This window comes from Lithobates pipiens, unplaced genomic scaffold (assembly GCF_037356315.1).
Source record: "Lithobates pipiens isolate NorthernLeopardFrog02 unplaced genomic scaffold, aLitPip1_a1.2 Scaffold_27, whole genome shotgun sequence".
Taxonomy (NCBI): Eukaryota; Metazoa; Chordata; class Amphibia; order Anura; family Ranidae; genus Lithobates; species Lithobates pipiens.
In genome coordinates this window covers 64,801,676-64,818,665 of record NW_027507788.1, presented here as the reverse complement: position 1 = coordinate 64,818,665, position 16,990 = coordinate 64,801,676, and the positions used below count along the sequence as shown (strand labels likewise).

The 16,990-nt window shown below is 45.6% G+C and overlaps 1 protein-coding gene across 12 annotated transcripts in view; it reads right to left on the bottom strand.

The window, feature by feature from the left end:
- The window catches only part of FLT3LG (fms related receptor tyrosine kinase 3 ligand), a 601,019-nt gene that overhangs the window by 304,875 nt on the left and 279,154 nt on the right, over nt 1–16,990 (bottom strand). The gene's annotated exons all lie outside the window — the stretch shown is intronic.

Sequence of the window (16,990 nt, the reverse complement as noted above, 5' to 3'; positions counted from 1 at the left end):
AATGTAATGAGAAGATTTACACTGACCACCAATGTAACTGAGACATTTAGCATGTGTTCACATTTGTATGTGTCTGGAACACATGCAAAAATCACTTTCCTGACACCACAGAAATGTGCTGCCCTTTAGCAGATAAACAGCAGTGCCATCAGTTGTTGATGACACCCTTAGGCATGTGCTGACATCTGCTGTGGCACCGTGTGATTTTGAAAAACGGTTAGGGACTCTCACACATTTCTAGTGCATAGAGTAGACCATAATGGGCTGTCCTACATGCAACCTACATCTTTATGCACCCTGTCAGTACACATTTGCCTCCTAAAACCCCTGCTAACCTCTGCACCCCAAACCTCCCCCATCCTCTCCACTCCAACCCCCCCCCCCCCCATTAACTCTACCTGCCTCCTCTGCTCATCTTTGCACTCACCTTCCTTACCTCTATGCATCCCCTCCTTGCTTACCTGTGCACCCAAACTGTAATTCCTTCTCTGCCTACCTCTGTACACCCCACATTACCCCCCCCCCCCAACCAAATGCTTACTTTTGCAGAACAGCCTGATGTTAGGCTGAATGACCACAGTTGCAGGAGCTTTCATATGCATGCAGACACTATTTATATATCAATGCAGGTTATTTACATGTATACACAGGGTCTGCAGGTGAGTCATCTGTACGCAACAATAGGGTAGAGCTGGGCAGCATTAGTAGCAGCACTTCACACAGATATTGGGACACAGCACAGGACTAAAACTTCAAGGGATAAGGGACTTTAGACCAGGATAGTTGGCAAATATGAGGCAGCAGCTTTGGGCCCCACAATAATGACAGGGCCCAGGGCAGATGCCCTTTTTGCCCTGCCTTAACCACTTGACAATTGGGCACTTAAACCCCCCTCATGACCAAACCAATTTTCAGCTTTCAGTGCTCTCACACTTTGAATGGCAATTACTCAGTCATGTAATACTGTACCCAAATTCATTTTTTATCCTTTTTCATACAAATGGAGCTTTCTTTTGGTGGTATTTGATCACCTCTGGGTTTTTTATTTTTGCGCTATAAATTAAAAAATACCGCAAATTTGAGAAAACAAAAATGTTTTAGTTTCTGTGATAACATTTTGCAAATTATTAATTTTTCTTCATACGTTTTGCCCACAATTTATACTGCTACATATCTTTGGTAAAAAGAACCCAAATTAGTGCATATTATTTGGTCTTTGTGAAAATTATAGAGTCTACAAGCTGTGGTGCAAATCATAAAAAATTGATCACATCTGATGTACTGGTGGCCTATCTAATTTCTTGCGACCCTAACAAGCCAGGAAAGTACAACTACCCCCCAAATGACCCTTTTTTTTTTCCCACAAAATTGTCATTGTAATAGGTTATTTCTCTCACATGGCATGTGTATACCACAAATGAAACCCCAAAATACATTCTGCTACTCCTGAGTATTACGATGCCACATCTGTGAGACTTTTTCACAGCCTAGCCACATAGAGAGGCCAAACATGCAGGGAACACTGTCACGTGTTCTAGGAGCATAAATAACACATCTAACTTGTTGACTACCAATTACACTTTTGAAGGTCCAGGAGCACTAGGACACTGACACGTGACCCTGATGTGGCACTGATGACAGATGGCACTAATATGAAATCAAAACAAAAAATGTAACCAGCATAGGGCTGGTCAATAACATCCCAATGTAACAATGCTAGAAACAAAATGGCCAAGTGCAAAAAGCACAGCTGGTACTCCTAGGGATGTTTAAATGAGACAGACCAGTCAGTAGATCAAGTGTAACACAATAATTTATTAGTAATACATCTATGAGTACATTTATAAATCAAAAACTTTTATCAGCGTGTGCAAATAAAAAAAGTTACTTGACAAAAACTTGGTTAACAGTTGGCTTGAAACACATGTGAAATTGAGAAAAATGCCGCCATGTTTCGGAACGTCCGTCCTTTTTGCTAGGCATATAATATATCTCATATGTACATGGTCTAGAATATAAGTATAATCGCATTAGTACAAATATATCAAAAACAGTAAGTGCATAGCTTTACAGGCCAAAAAGGCTGATAGTGTAATGAAAAAAAATGCTTAAAAATACCATAGTATAGCTGGGAATGCTGAGTACAATGGATGAGGCATTAAGCCATAACGTCCATGGATGCTGTGGCTGCAAGGTCTCCACTGTGAGGCTAAACAATTACACTAAACAGTATAACATCAGCTTACAATGGAGGAGGTATACGTCTGGGTAAACAGAAAGTATAAAGCAGCATTCACTTCCGGTTCCGGCGCCGCATGGAGTGACTGCTCCTTCACTCAGCTCCCGCAGCGCGACCCTGTAATCGGCTTATAAAATCGGCCGAGCGGTTGGGAAACCACCAATCCACCCTTCTCATAGCCTCCTAAGCCATGGACAAGTACCTGGAGAAGTCCGGCGCGCGAACGAACGCGGCGCCGTCCGCGGCCGCAAATTGAGGCCCCGGCTTCGGCCTACTCGGCTACCTTCTCCTCACAGCGCTCTACAGACATGGAGGTGAGCAGTGACCCATCCTCCCCTCGCCCTGCACAATCCCCACTGACCTCTCCAGCTCCTCCATCCCAGGGCACTCTCCCCACAACCCCTGCTGGTGATTCAACTACGGAGCGCATTGCCCAGGCCGTGGCTGCTCTACTATCCCCCATGATCTCTGCATCGGTGGAAAAGGCCGTAAATGCAGGCATGCAACAGTTAAAGGCCCAAATAGGCGAACACCACACCAGACTAAATGACCTGGAACACCGCGTGTCAGACATGGAGGAGGAATTGTACCAGGCCCAAGCCACTGAACGCTCCCAGGACAGGACAAACCAATACATCTTACAGAAGCTCGATGACTTGGAGAATAGGGCCAGACGGAGTAACCTGCGATTCGTTGGCATCCCTGAGTCGCTTCAGACCTCCGAATTATCTGACTTTTGTGCGATCCGCATCCCAGAGGCCCTGGGCCTCCCGGGCCCCTGCACGGTAGAGAGGGCCCACCGTATGGGTCCCGCCGCACCTGAACGCAAATCCCCCAGACCCATAATTGCAAAGTACCTCAATTACTCTGACAAGGCCCTGATCCTACAGAAGTTCAGACAAACCCGTTCTCTTCAATTGGATGGAATCAAGGTCCTGATTTTCGCCGATTATTCCATCGAGGTCTCCAAGAAGAGGAAAGCATTCCAGCAGGTGTGCTCGGAACTTTTCAAAATGCAACTCAAGTTCTCCCTGGCCTTTCCGGCTGTCCTGCGCCTCAAAGCTCCAAACGGCGACCAGCTAACTTTTCAAGATCCCTCCGAAGCGGAGGCATTTCTACGCTCTCTTCACTCGGATTCGCACCCCCACACCCCATCCAAGCCATCATCGCTTAACCGCTCCCTGGACCAACGGAGCCCGCGGAAAGACTCGCCCAAACGGTTCAGGCCCTCTGCCCCGGACCGCCATCCCCGTGATACCCCTCGGTGAGGACATGGCAGTCTCCCTGATTCCTCCTCTGCTCGCCTTCCGGCGACCCTTTTGCCGGGTCCATCAGACTTGTAAGTTGCCTTGTTAGGTTTTCATTCATCCGACCAGGCAAGGATGTTTGCTCTGCCTGATGCATACCCGGTTTCTATTATTTTAAGGCCCCGTGCCAAGTTATGCTCTTATGTAGCAATCTAACCACCGTTGTTCTGTCTTCCTGGCCACCTCTATATCGACTGACTCTTTGTCCTCGCTTAGACGTGGCCCTGCCGCTATTGCGGCCATTATATATGTTGTAATTTTTGGTTACACTAGTATCTTTGTATGTTTCTTTGTTTTTTATATGCTCTTTTGATACGTATATTTCTACGGTCCACATTTTCTTTTTCTTCTATATATATGCTCCCCCCGTTAACTACCTTGTCTTCTTTTTTTGGGTCTTTTTCCTAAAATGCTTAAGCTTCATACCTATATGAAGCTCCCTCCTTACATGACTTATGACGATATTGTGTTCCCTCTGGACTCACTGTGCAAGACTAGCGCCGTACCATGGCACGTATTCTTTTCTTTTTTTTTTTGGCTCTCCCCTAACACTTTTTACCGTGCTCATACTCCCACCCGAGTGCTTTTGCTCCATGCCTTGGGTCGTGCACTGGGGGCTGGCCTACACAGTGACTCCATGCGGAAAAAAGCGAAGTTCGCTCCAATGTTTTTGTTTATGTATGTGTTTCAGTTTATTCCCCATCCCCCCTGCCCCCCCCCTATCACCCTATCTTTCTATTGGAGACTACGTCCCCCCTCTCTACGTCACACTCTACGGGTTCCACTGCTACACTGGATTCTTTCTATCCAATCCACAATCTAGCCTACTCGGTCCACCGGCTAGCGTTAAATATACAACATCGGCCCATTTCCCCTTCTCGCCCCCCCTGACATGAACATAATATCCTGGAATGTGAAAGGCCTAAGATCGCCCAATAAGAGAATGAAGATCCTACGGCACCTAAAAAGATTGAAAACAGACATTGCCCTCCTACAGGAAACCCACCTATCCGCTCCAGACTTTCATCGCATGCAGAAACTCTGGGTTGGAAAGGCCCTAGGCTCCGATGCCGTTAACCGTAAGGCGGGTGTTCTCCTGCTGATACATAAAAACCTCCCCTGCGAAGTATTGTCCACACATTCAGATTCTCAGGGCAGGCTCCTCTCAGTGCATATTCGCCTGGGAACCAAAGACCTAGTGATCACTAACGTATACGCTCCCAATAGCCCCGGTAAATCCTTTTACAGCAGTCTGACCTCCTGGCTCCTTCGTTTCACCCAAACACCCCATTTGGTCGGCGGTGACTTCAATGACATCTTTCACCCCGCAGACGACAGATCCCCTCCCCCACGACATAGATTAAAAAGTGCTCCCTCTGACACCTCCGTTTTTGCCTCCACCATGGAGTCCCTACATCTTCGTGATTTGTGGCGCCTGTCTCACCCGGCAGACAGGGAATATACCTTTTACTCCCACCCCCATAACATGTTCTCGAGAATCGACTATTTTTTCGGATCCGACGACCTCATCCCCAATCTGTCTGAAGCAGAAATTCTCGACATTGCTATTTCTGATCATGCCCCGATCTTAACTCGACTTGACAACTTAGATCTTCCACCACACCCTAGACTGTGGCGCTTCCCCTCCTATCTCCACAATAATCCTGACTTCCAACAATTTATGGCGGTATCCTGGCGTGAATACTCGGAAGCGAATTCCCCCCACTCTGATTCCCCCAACCTCTTCTGGGACGCTGGTAAAGCGTTTCTCAGGGGCCGAATCATCTCCTATGCATCTTCCTTCAAAAGGAACGCCCTGTCCCATTATAAACGGGCCAGCGCGAGACTACATCTAGCCCAAAGATCCCTCTCCACTAATGACTCCCCCAACAATAGAGCCGAATGGCAGGCAGCCAAGCAAGATTTTGACACTTGGGCGGACACACTCGAACGCGCGAAAAGATCTCAACTTGACGCAACGCTCCACAAGTTTGGTAATAAGGCGGGTAAACTCCTAGCGAGGCTATGCAAAGGCGCCTTTCACCCGACGCACATCACCTCTCTTAAAGATACAAAGGGTGTCCTTCACTCCACCCCGCAAGCAATTAACAAGGTGATGCTAAACTACTACACGGCCCTTTATGCTCCAGACCCTATAGATAATGCCTCCGCCCGCTCTTTCCTAGATAGTGTGCCCCTAACAAAAGTCACTTCTGAACAATTAGAAGCCCTTAATGCCCCCATCTCACTCGCCGAAATCTCCTCCACGATCCGCACACTAACCCCATCCAAAGCTCCCGGTCCCGATGGTTACACCAGTGAATTCTATAAAACCCTCTCCTCCATCACAGAGCCCACACTACACAAGGTATATAATGGCATCTGGTCCGGTGGTCCATATCTCCCCTCTGGGAACCAGGCTGTTATTAAACTCCTCTACAAAAAGGGGAAGGACCCTCTCGAACCAGGCTCGTATAGGCCGATTTCCCTCCTCAACCTGGAGGTCAAGATACTGTCCAAAATAATAGCCACTAGACTAGCTGCCATTATTCCCTCCCTAATCCATCCTGCCCAATCTGGCTTTGTGAAGGGCAGAACTGCCACCTTGAACATTCGTAAGGTTATGCTCGCCTTGGAACATGCAAAAAACAACCCTGATGGGGACTTTGCCATTATAACATTAGATGCGGAAAAGGCCTTCGACAATGTCAGTTTTGATTGGCTCTCTATGTCCCTATCCGAAATGGGCTTCAAGGGCCACTTCTGCCACCTTATCAAAGCCATGTATTCTTCCCCTGTAGCTAAATTAGTAGCGGCTGGTGTTCTCTCAGATGAATTTCACCTGCACAAGGGCACTCGTCAGGGGTGCCCACTTTCCCCGCTCCTCTTTAACATCGCCCTAGAACCCCTGTCCAGATATCTAACACACAAGGCTCCCCTTCACGGTATCCGCATAGGCCAACATGATCTGCGCACCTCCCTCTTTGTAGATGATGTGCTCATCTTTTCGTCGGACCCTGCCTCCGACATGATCACCATTAAAGAGGTCTTTGATGTATTCAGATCCTGCTCAGGGCTTCGAATAAATTACGGCAAAAGCGAAATCCTCCCGATAGGCTCCCATCGCACACCCCCCTGGACGCAACACTCTATCTTCACAACCGCTAGCTCCCACATCACCTACCTTGGTATTAAAATTGGTAAATTGCCCTCCTCCCTTTACCACCTTAACTACCCCCCTCTGATCACAAAAATTTCTCAGGAAATGGTTAACTGGATGGATCTGCCTCTCTCGCTTCTGGGAAGATGCCACCTTCTAAAAATGGTTAGTTTTGCCAGGCTACTGTACCCACTCCAAACCATCCCTCTGCTCCTTCTCCACAAGGATATCAAGACTCTAGAGTCAGCTTTTTCTTCCTTTCTGTGGCAGGGCAAACGCCCACGTATAGCCCTAAAAAAGTTGCATCTTCCCAGACACGAGGGGGGTATTGGCTTGCCTAACTTAAGATTGTATAATTTGTCATGTTTGTTACGCACTGGCTTGGATTGGATATCCCAATCCTCCAAATACTCCAACTACTCTATGGAAGCCGCCATGGTCTCTCCACTATCGTTGACAGCTCTCCTCCACTGCCGGTGGAAATCGGTACCACCTCTGCTCCAACACAATCTCCTACTCCGGGACACTGCCATAGCCTGGAGAGAAACCAGGAAGTGCCTCAAGCTCCCCCCTTTTGTTTCCAGGCACCTCCCGATACAGGGGAACCCTACTTTCTCCCCTGGCCTTCTCCACAAGACATTCCACCTCTGGAAAGAGAAGGGCATCACAAGCTTTGCTACACTTTGTGACCTGGACTCTGGCCGCCCTCTGTCATTTGCTCTCCTAGCAGAAAAGTTTTCCCTCCCTCCAGCCCATGCCTTTCATTATAGGCAATGTACCAGCTTCTTAAACGGCATCTGCAGAGAGGAACATAAACGCTTCACCCTAACTTTCTTGGACCGTCTGCTCAGAGATGATACCTACAAAATATCAGACGTCTACAAACCTTTGCTCCAGCGATGTTCCTCCCCCCTGACATCTTCATCTGTCGCCAATTGGAAGAAAGACTTTCCTGACCCGGATCTAGTAAACAAAATTCTGCAAGGTCTCAACAAAGTATATCGTCTGACTCCCAACGAACTTTGGAGAGATTTGCAACTGAAAATTGCCCACCGGGCATACCTTCCCTTCCTTCCATCTGCCACTGACCAGGACACCACCAAGTGTCCCCACTGTCTTCTTAACAGGCCCTCGCTGGCTCACCGCTTCTGGTCCTGCTCCTACATCTCATCATTCTGGGATCGGATACTCGCCTACATCTTCAAAGTTACCTTATTGAAACTACCAAAGGACCCCCTCCTCCTCATTTTTGGTTATTGGGACCCCCTCTTGCTTCCGTGGTCTCCCACCGGTGGCCTCGTGCCCCCTAACGGCACGCCTTGCAAACCTTCCCACAAAGACTGGGCTCTCCTCTGCTTGCTACTAGCCAGGAAATCTATTCTGAAAAACTGGACTTCTTCTCTTCCCCCCTCCGTTGATCAGACGCAGAAAGACCTCCTTTCACTCCTCTACAAGGACCGATGCAACGCAAATTTTCGGGACGAAAAAGCAAAGTCTCGCTTCTACGCGCTATGGCTTCCCTTCATATCATTCACTCTCTCCCCGGTGGACATTACCAACTTGGATCACTATACTTTTTTCTACTATGGCGCTTCTCCATCTGCTCTGGGGGTCAGCCCCCTCCCCCCCCCTAATGGCTAATCTGCTCTTAACAACCCACTACCCCCCAGGATCCACCCTACGGAACCCCCCCGCCTCTGGAACTAGACACGAGAACCCATGGCTCCTTGCCCCCTCCCCCTCCTTCACCCCCCCCCCCCCCGTTTGCCCTTTCCTGTTTGTGTCCCTTCCTCCCTCCCCCCCCCCCCTTTTATCTTTACTAAATCTTGGGAAATGTCATTTTCTTGGTTAACTCTATATTGCTATCGCAACAACCTTTTGCCTCAGGATCCATCCAGTTATTGTTAGTTTTGCTGCTCTGTTTTACTTGAGTTATTACTTGCTATTTGATTCCTTTATTACAGTATGTGATGTACGATTAATATGTTGCAGCTTTACTCTGTTCTCCTTCTCTTCGCGCACCTCATCTGCGATGATGGTCCTACTGTACTGCACTTACTTTTGTTGCATATGTACTATTATGTCTGTTTCATTTCTCAATAAATACTTTAAAAAAAAAAAAAAAAAGCAGCATTCATATATATATTAATAGAGTATGAACAGCATAACAGCTGATAGAGTGTATGAATAGCCAATATGCATATCTTACCTCCGTCAGATAGTGTGGATAGTACACGGCCGTGTGCAGCACACAGCGTGCTGAATGCAGTTTGTGTGGACTTTACTTTTTTTTTTATCAGAAAAGCTTTTATTAGATAACAGAATGTTACAAGTCACAGACAACAATGATAACTCAATACATTAAGGTGCATAGCATTGAACCTGTACAGGGCTGCTGATAGAAATCATGGGGCCCCGTACAGCCTACCTGATGGGGCCCCCTTTAGCCACATCCCTGGCCCCGCCCCTATACCGAGAGGCTAGGGTATACAGGCAGCACCCCCCCACCAATTTAACACAACTAGAGGATGATCAAATGAAATGGAATCAGTATACAGAGGTTAACTTTTTCTGAGAGATATTAAAGGAACACTCTAACCACAATGACCACTTCAGTGATTTGAAGTGATCAAAGGTGGTAGGAGTCAGTATGTGGGATGGCATATGAATATACCAAGGTGGTATAATGATTGGCTTCTAACACGGAGGGCTACACATAGATCAAAATTTGTCCGATTACTGCTAAACTGAATTTTGATGTGTGTGTACCCAGCTTTACCCAATTTCTTGCTTTAGCTGGCTTTTTCCAGCGCTGAATGGTTCCCTACAGCGCTTGTGTATGTTTTACTGACTATGGTGTCCTTTTATGAAGCAGTGAAATCTATTCACTACTTCATTCTCCGGCATTCACAGAGGAGATCTTTCTCCTCTGTATGTCAGTTTATAAAGCGGAGTAGATCGCTTCACCCTTGGAGGAGTGAAGCGATCCACAAACGCTTCTAACACTGGAGAACGGCCCCTAATACTGCAATCTCGTGAGACTTTACAAGTTTACAGTACGAGAAATTCACCAATACACAGAGATGTCAATTTATTAAGCAGTGATAAATTATCACAGCTCAATACACTGACACACGGTGTGATTAATGTTAGTAAAATAAAGAGTCCCCCTACATAATATATACATGTATACACACACAGACATTATATATACATGTATATACACAAACATTATATATATATATATATACACACATTATATATAAATATGACAGGGGGACATGGTTACAGTGTTGGGGGGTCTGAACGAGGCATAAGGAAGTTAATCATCTTCCTCTTTCCTCCTCAGATCCCCCCACATCCTCTCTTCACTCCCCGATTCTCCACCTCGGAGTTGGTGAATCGGGGAGTGTGAATTCTGACACGGATCGCCAGTGAAGCGCTGAGATCGCAGCTTCATAAACTGGCCGTTTCTGTGTCATTCAACGAGGATTCTCAGTGTGTGGAGATCATCGGCGGGAGAATATATTCAAACACTTCTCCCCCCGATTATCTCTGGTTCATAAACTGTTTATGGGCTGTGATCAGCGGCGATCCTCTGGATCACTGCTGATCACTGCTTCACAAACAGACACCTAAGCCCAGTTGCTCACACTTCAGCCCCCTGCGATGTGATGAGGTTTGGTGGAGGAAGAGGGCTCTGCAGCTGGCTGGAGCATGGAAACAGGTAAGTGAAAGAGTCTATTCCCCCCCACACACACACACACACTGCAAGATTGGACTTTATTTCATTTCCTGGAGATGGGTTGTATTATATATATATGTATACACTTTCTTTGCTGTTAATACTCAACTTTATGAATATGTTAGGAATATACTGGGACTTTTCAGGTGCTATATAAATATATTCAACATACAACTATATTAAAAGAATGATTTTGTGAAATGCATCTGTGTGTAGTCCCTGAAAAGTCCCATTATTTTCCTAACATATTCATGAATTTAGCTTTCACTTCCACCAGACCTGTCCTGCTGAGGTGCAGGGCAAGTTTACAGCACAGATTTGTACAGAGGCAGAACGGGGATCACAGGAGAAGAATGCAATCTGTCACCTGTTATCTTGCCTTGAGGAGAGCTCCGGTGTTCTGTCCTTCCCGAGGAGGGGGAGGGAGGCTCGGGTGCTGATAGGAATACACGTCCCCTCTTCTCTTATCCATAGACCCCTGTGTTATCTGAGATCCAGGCTCCTGGGGTGATGCTCTCCTCCTCCCTTGGTCAGCCCTGTGCAGTCAGACTTTTTTCTTTTTTTTTTATTATTCTAAATGCTGTTAAGATTGCTCGGGCCCCCCTACTGGCTGGGCCCGGTACAACAGGGTCAGCTGTACTGGCTTATCAGCGGCCCTGAACCTGTATATACTACAGGGCCTCCTGAACAGTTATATAATGGAGATGCACATCTATTGTGACAGTGTAAAGCAAGTGCAATATTAGCAAAAAAGATAACAGTCCACACAGATCATAAAAGAAAGGAATTCAGAACACTTGACAGATATAAGTATATAAGTTAAAGGAATGAAAATGTTCTCTGAGCTTATAAGCCTAATGCTGTTGTAGTGACCCACCACATCATCCCTATTCACGCCGTGTGCGAACTCTAAGTAATTAACTTCCAGGCCATAGGGTTTGTTAAAGCTCGTTTATCCTTGTAACAGTCTATGTTGGATTAACTGATGCGGCGCTAGTCCTGGGACTTTCAACCATTCCTGCCACATATTATAAGATTTTTGGGGTGCATTTCTGTGTTGATAGGTCAGTTTCTCCCTTATTAGTATTTTGTTTACTAGATTCGATCCATTGTTGCCTGTTGGGAATCCTGGAAGTACCACTTACCCCCTACACTGCCACCCACTGGTTAACCCCTTCACTGCCATTTACACAGGAATCACTGCATTTATATAGCAGTGATTACTGTATAAAACGACAATGGTCCCAAAAATGTGTCAAAAATGTCCCATGTGTCCGCCACAATGTCGCAGTCACAAAAAAAAAAAAAAAAAAACGCTGATCGCCGCCATTACTAGTAAAAAAATAAATAAAAAATTATTAATGAAAATGCCATAAAACTATCCCTATTTTGTAAACGCTATAACTTTTGCGCAAACCAATCAATAATCGCTTATTGCGATTTTTTTTTACCAAAAATAATGTAGAAGAATACGTATCGGCCTAAACTGAGGGAAAACATTTTTTTATATATTTTTGGGGGATATTTATTATAACAAAAAGTAAAAAATAATGTTTTTTTTTTTTTTAAATTGTCGCTCCATTTTTGTTTATAGCGCAAAAAAAAAAAAAAAAACGCAGAGGTGATCAAATACCACCAAAAGAAAGCTCTATTTGTGGAAAAAAAAAAAAAAAAAAGGACGTCAATTTTGTTTGGGAGCCACGTCGCATGACCGCGCAATTGTTAGTTAAAGCGATGCAGTGCCGAATCTCAAAAAGTGGTCTGGTCTTTGACCAGCAAAATGGTCCGGTCTGTAAGTGGTTAAGCCCCACCATTATGTTAACTGGCGCAAGGTGGGTGTCATCTATCTTCATTCATTCTGGAAACGCATTTATCGCCACATTACTAGTATTAATACTAAAGACCCTGACCTTCCTATTGGTCGACATTGCAGTACGGTCCATCCTGACCATATACCTAGTCTGCGATTACTCGCTTTGGACCATATTCCACCTAGTACCCGTGGGGGTGACTATAACAAATTACTACTGCAGAGTGAATTGAGGTGGATTTTCCACCTCAATGCCACTTCACCCCCTGGCCTCAACGAGGCCTTCAATTTAAGGCCCTTCCTTGAGGATTTTCATTCTGGTATCTGTGAATTGGATTTATGATGGCCTCTCCTGTTTCTCTATATATCATTTTTTATGTATTGTATATATTTGTTGATGCTGTTGACTGATTTCATACCCCTTTGATCCTAGATAATTATGAAGCCTAACATGCATATTAGGTAACCTGACCCTTATCTGACTTCATGGTTTATCTATTTTCTGTCTAAACCTCCATATTTGTCTATCACATTTAGACATTACTCACCATTATCATGCTAATTCCTTTCCCATCATGTCTCTGCCGTCAATATATGTACTTGTTAATTATGTATTTCTGTGATTCTGAAAATTCATCTTGTTATGTTAAGTTTTTGCCATATATTGCTTGCATACCAGCTTACACCTTGTCCTTGTACCACTGGGAGACGCATTTTCTATTTACCTTTATTTATATTTTTTCCCTACATCTTACATACCAGATCACCGTTTTTTTTCTTCTGCCATACCCATGTACTCCATTAGGTCCACTATGGGCTGCTGTGCTGCACGGGAGACTCGCATGCTCCCATAGCGTGCTTGGGACACATGCGGTCATTGCGCCCATTTGGTGCAGCTCTTCTGCTGCGCCATGGTTTGTTTGCACTCCAGCTTGGAGCGTGAACATCCGGGCTCCCTGCACGCCGGTGACGTCATGACGCGATCCTGCTCATTATTGGGCGGGGCCCCACCCCACGCTGTTCCGTCAGGGGTCTCCTCAGGTTGACTGGATGCAGCCAATGGCGCTCCAGCCCACCTCATCAGCCTCACCTGTGGAGGCAGCCGACCGGTGTCTGTCCATAGCTGAGTGTTATAACCCTTATGGGCTAATTAAAGTCCACACAAACGTGTTCAGCACGCTGTGTGCTGCACACGGCCATGTACTATCCACACTATCTGACGGAGGTAAGATATGCATATTGGCTATTCATACTCTATTAATATATATGAATGCTGCTTTATACCTTCTGTTTACCCAGACGTATACCGCCTCCATTGTAAGCTGATGTTATACTGTTTAGGCTAATTGTTTAGCCTCACAGTGGCGACCTTGCAGCCACAGCATCCATGGACTTTATGGCTTAATGCCTCATCCATTGTACTCAGCATTCCCAGTTATACTATGGTATTATAAAGCCTTTTTGGCCGTTACTTGAATACTGCTACCCCCCACTGGTTACTATTGGCGACAGGCTCAGGCTGGTATGTACCGCTCTCCAATTTCTTCACTATGGCTATTGTAAGGCTATGCACTTACTGTTTTTGATATAATTGTACTAATGCAATTATACTTATATGCTCAACTACATTGCAGAGTGCATGAGCATCATGGGAAATGTAGTTCCAAAACATCTGGGGTGCCAAGGTTCGCCATCACTGTTCTAGACCATGTACATATGAGATATATTATATGCCTAGGAAAAAGGACGGATGTTCCGAAACATGTCGTCATTTTTCTCAATTTCACATGTGTCTCAAGCCAACTGTTAAAAAGTTACTTGACAAAACTTGGTTATTTGCACACGCTGATAAAAAAAACGTTTTTGATTGTAAATGTACTCATAGATGTATTACCAATAAATTATTGTGTTACACTTTACGGACTGGTCTATCTCATTTAAACATCCCTAGGGGTACCGGCTGTGCTTTTTGCACTAGGCCATTTCGTGACACTGACAGATGGCACTGATGACACGGATAACAGATGGCACATGACACTGACAGGTGGCACTGATGACACTGATGACACATGGCACTTATACATGGTACTGATGACACTGATTGACAGATGTACTTATACGTGGCACTGGGGACAGGTGACACTGGGGACAGATGGCACTGTGTTTTTTTTTTCTTCTAACACTGAAACCGTTCGCTCTCCCTCCTCACACGCTGTCTCTATTGAGGAGGGAGAGCCGGCGATGAGAGATGATCTGTTTCATATGAGATCTTCTCTCATTGGACACTCAGATCGAGTGCTAAATGGCCACTGTGATTGGCCATTTAGCATGATCTGTGATTGGCTGTGTCCAAGGGACAAGGGCAACACAGAATTTTCCAGATGTGAGACCGCGGTATGCAGAGCGGAAATAAACAGGAGGACGTCCAGGGATGCCCTCCCGGCAATTGGCATTCACGCTGTAGCCATCTTTCGGCTATAGCACGGATGCCTAGTGGTTAAAGAAGGCCCTGAATGCAGCCTTCGTAGTGTCTTCAGTGACATATACAGCAACTCTAACGTTGGGAGAGGCTGCAAAGCCTGGCAGGGGCACAGACTCATCCTGTGAGGTTGCCTCCAGTCTTTCAGGGGAGAAGGTATCCTGTAGGCACGTTCAGAACCCCTAGATATAGGCAGTAATTTTTTAGTGCCTTTTTTACCGCCCCCTGAAGCCCTCTTATGGGGAGACATAGTCTAAGCTGCAAAGCAGAGGTATTAGTAAAAATGCAATCACTGTTGTGCCTTAGTCAATATTAACATTAGCTCAGTCTGCACAACCTGATGCTGAGTAGGTGTCTTGGATATGCCTGGATCCGAATCTACTGAGATGCTTACTGCCCACAGCTCTGTGTCCCACCAATTATAGGAGCTCCAGCGTATTGGGCTTTAAACATAGCCGATTTGCGTCAGTGCACACGCTGCACGTGCATGGCGCCGCAACCCCACCCCCCTCCTTCCCTGCCGAAAAACCCCTGTAAAAGCGTGCGCACATGCATAGGATCATTATGGTGGCAGCGGGGGGGCAAGGAGGGGGAAAGGAGACCACCTATGGACCCCCGGACTGCATGGGATCCCCCCTTTCCGAATTATGTGGCAGAGCCTGCAGCGGAGAAGGCTTCTCAGACCAGCTTAACTGAGTGTGTATCCTGGATGGCATGTAAATATACACCAGGTATGTTTCTTACTCCCTCTAGTGGCGGAAACCAGGTAAGACATGCAAAGTACTCAAAAGAAGATAATCCATAATGTGTATACTTTAGGATTGTCTTCACTTGCCTTATCCCCACCACAGGGACCTCTGAAAACAGACAGATCCAACCTTCACCCATCACGGCGGGTAGCGTTGTGCCAACCTTCAGGGTTCTTTCTCACAGGATCCTATTCCCTGGACCTGTAGAAGACTCTGCCGGAAAAACTTTTCATGCAACTTAAATTTGTGCACCAAAGCACTGGATCCCAGAGCTCAGTCCTCAGAGAGAGACATTACATGCAAAACCTTGTTTTTTCTTTTGCGAGGCCTGGGTACCATCCATCTTATTGGCCCGAGGCATGGATCCAGTTTTATAGCTCCTAGGCCCCCTCAGAGACCATCAAACTGAGCTTTCTTTTTAGCACATCTTTATCATGACCAACCACCTTAGACACTGGCGAAAAAAACTGAGGTACTTTCCATATGGGAGGGGTTATATAGGGGAGCAACTCACGTTGTAATTAGGGTTGCCAGTGTCCAATCACCTGATGGTGACGAACCCACTAAGTAATTATCAAAGGCTCTGTGTCCCGTGATGTATGAACAAGAAACAGTTTTAAGTCGCATTAGCAAGAAATGTTGGTCCTTTTAACAGAACTTCAAAAAACTATTAGATAAGCATCTGAACGATCACAACATACAGGGATATACAATGTAATACTGACATAAAATCACACACATAGGTTAGACTTTTAGGGCTTTTTTCAACCTCGCCTACTATGTAACTTTGTAACTTGTGCGCAGCCCACGTTAAAGGGGTCATAATGCCAGAAAAGTGTTTTTATCACTTTACTGAATTCTCCCCACAGTGTTTTAGCCTGGGTTCACACTATAGCAAGCACAGACTTTGCATGTGATTTGTACCCGCACTGCTGTGCCAATCACATGCGATGTCTGTGCAATGTGAGTTCAGCCATACAGTTCTATGGCTGAACTCGCCTTGGATTTGCATAAAAAAAGTGCAGGGACTTTCTTTCCCTACACTGGAATTGGATTGCATGGGTGTTCATTTCGCACCATGATCTGTTAACCCTGTGTATTGACACCCTCAGCGGTTCACAGATGGCAGTGTAAACTGCCTGTGGAAGAGATGCGATGTGGGAACCGCCACTGGAATCGTGCTGGTTCCCACATCACTAAAGTGTGAACCAAGGCTTAAAGTGCCAACAAGCTAGTTGAAGATAATATCACCTGCAGACTGTAATTCCCTGTCCTTAATAAGAATGCTTACAGAAGAAAAAAAAAAAAAAAAGAATGCTTGTTACCATGTGTATATCTATCTATCTATCTATCTATCTATCTATCTATCTAATCTATTGCCAGAATATCAATAACAAATGCTGCCAATGTTAAAGTTGAGTCATATGGAAGGAGGTTACATCAAATCAATCCCCCCAGCATATATGAACATTACAAGGAAGAAACAAATAGTCAATATCTT